Consider the following 2,777-nt stretch of genomic DNA (forward strand, 5'->3'; position numbering starts at 1 on the left):
TGAGCTATAGACCCTTGATGGAAGCTTTTATTTTCCCTTTCCTCTTTCTAGAGGTTTCTCTGGCCTTAGGTGCCATCAATGGTTATGGAAAAAACAAAAAAGCTATGCTTTTACCACACCAAACTTAGAATGTTGCTCGCCCTCGAGCAAAAGAAGAAAGAATAGAAGAAGATGAAGAAGATATGGAGGAGATGGATGGATGTGTGTATTCGGCCATATGGGTAGGATTGGGTGGGAGAGAGATGTTGAATTTTGAAGGTAGTGGGTGTATGGATGTGAGTGGTAAATGGAAAACAGAAGGGATGATCATGAATGGAAAGAGAGATGATGAGGTAGGTGGAGATCCTGTGGGGTCCACAGATCCTGAGATGATCCTGTGGGGTCCACAGATCCTGAGGTGTCAAGGCATTTACATCCCTGCACCAATTTAGGCATGTAAAATGCCCTTGCACACAACTCTGGGCGTTCAGCGCCAGGTTGGTGCCCATTTTGGGTGTTCAACGCCCATTTGTTGCCATTTCTGGCGTTGAACGCCAGGATGCTGCCCATTTTGGGCGTTCAGCGCCAGAACCATGCTCTGTTCTGGCGTTGAACGCCAGGCAGATGCTTCCTCCAAGGTGTGATTTTTCTTCTGCTATTTTTTATTATGTTTTCAATTTTTATATTTATTTTGTGACTCCACATGATCATGAACCTATAAAGACATATAACTAAGAAAAATATAGTTAGATAAAAATTGGGTTGCCTCCCAACAAGCGCTTCTTTAATGTCAGTAGCTTGACAGTGGGCTCTCATGGAGCCTCACAGATGTGCAGAGCTTTGTTGAGACTCTCCAACACCAAACTTAGAGTTTGACTGTGGGGGCTTTGTTTGACTCTGCTTTGAGAGAAGCTTTTTCTGCTTCCTCTCCATGGATGCAGAGAGAGATCCTTGAGTTGTAAACACAAGGTTGTCCTTATTTAATTAAAGGATCAATTCTCCTCTGTCCACATCAATCACAGCTCTTGCTGTGGCTAGGAAAGGTCTTCCTAGGATGATGGATTCATCCTCTTCCTTTCCAGTATCCAGGACTATGAAATCAGCAGGGATGTAAAGGCCTTCAACCTTTACTAACACGTCCTCTACTTGTCCATAAGCCTGTTTTCTTGAATTATCTGCCATCTCTAATGTGATTCTAGCAGCTTGCACCCCATAGATTCCCAGTTTTTCTATTACAGGGAGGGGCATGAGGTTTATTCCTGAACCAAGGTCACACAGAGCCTTAAAGATCATGGTGCCTATAGTACAAGGTATTATGAACTTTCCAGGATCCTGTCTCTTCTGAGGCAATGTCAGTTGATCCAGATCACTTAGTTCATTGATGAACAAGGGAGGTTCATCTTCCCAAGTATCAATGCCAAATAATTTGGCATTTAGCTTCATGATTGCACCAAGAAACTTGGCAGTTTGCTCTTCAGTAATATCCTCATTCTCTTCAGAAGAGGAATAGTCATCAGAGCTCATGAAGGGCATAAGGAGGTTCAATGGAATCTCTATGGTCTCTAGATGAGCCTCAGAGTCCTTTGGTTCCTCAGAGGGAAGCTCCTTATTGGTCACTGGACGTCCCAGGAGGTCTTCCTCCTTGGGATTCACGTCCTCCTCTCCTTCTTTGGGTTCGGCCTTGGTGCTTATGTCAATGGCCTTGCACTCTCCTTTTGGATTCTCTTCTGTATTGCTTGGGAGAGTACTAGGAGGGATTTCAGTGATCCTTTCACTCAGCTGGCCCACTTGTGTTTCCAAATTTCTAATGGAAGACCTTGTTTCATTCATGAAACTTGCAGTGGCCTTGGATAGATCAGAGACTAAGTTTGCTAAATTAAAAGTATTTTATTCAGAGTTCTCTGTCTGTTGCTGAGTGGATGATGGAAAAGGCTTGCTATTGCTAAACCTGTTTCTTCCACCATTATTAAAGCCTTGTTGAGGCTTTTGATCCTTCCATGAGAAATTTGGATGATTTCTCCATGATGATTTATAGGTGTTTCCATAAGGTTCACCTAAGTAATTCACCTCTGCTATTGCAGGGTTCTCAGGATCATAAGCTTCTTCTTCTTCAAAAGATGCCTCTTGAGTACTATTAGATGCAGCTTGCATTCCATTCAGACTCTGAGAAATCATATTGACTTGCTGAGTCAATATTTTATTCTGAGCCAATATGGCATTCAGAGTATCAATCTCAAGAACTCCCTTCTTCATAGGCGTCCCATTATTCACAGGATTCCTTTCAGAAGTGTACATGAACTGGTTATTTGCAACCATGTCAATGAGTTCTTGAGCTTCTGCAGGCGTTTTCTTTAGGTGAATGGATCCACCTGAAGAGGTATCCAATGACATCTTAGATAACTCAGACATACCATCATAGAATATATCCAGGATGGTCCATTCTGAAAGCATGTCAGAAGGACACTTTTTGGTCAGTCCTTTGTATCTCTCCCAAGCTTCATAGAGGGATTCACCTTCTTTTTGTCTGAAGGTTTGAACATCCACTCTAAGCTTGCTCAGCTTTTGAGGAGGAAAGAACTTGGCTAAGAAAGCCATGACCAGCTTATCCCAAGAGTTCAGGCTATCCTTAGGTTGAGAGTCCAACCATACTCTAGCTCTGTCTCTTACAGCAAAAGGGAAAAGTATGAGCCTGTAGACTTCAGGATCTACTCCATTAGTCTTAACAGTATCACATATCTGCGAGAATTCAGTTAAGAACTGAAAAGGATCTTCAGATGGAAGTCCATGAAACTTGCAGT

At 42.6% G+C, this 2,777-nt stretch overlaps 1 non-coding gene across 1 annotated transcript; it reads left to right on the top strand.

The window, feature by feature from the left end:
- The first annotated feature begins 2,424 nt into the window (after positions 1–2,424).
- On the top strand, positions 2,425–2,532 carry LOC148567119 (small nucleolar RNA R71). The gene has a single exon (XR_015883019.1). It is a non-coding gene; the product is annotated as a small nucleolar RNA R71 (small nucleolar RNA).
- The last annotated feature ends 245 nt before the right edge of the window (positions 2,533–2,777 follow it).

This window comes from Arachis ipaensis, chromosome B4 (genome assembly GCF_059453495.1).
Source record: "Arachis ipaensis isolate K30076 ecotype BB chromosome B4, ASM5945349v1, whole genome shotgun sequence".
NCBI classification, from domain to species: Eukaryota; Viridiplantae; Streptophyta; class Magnoliopsida; order Fabales; family Fabaceae; genus Arachis; species Arachis ipaensis.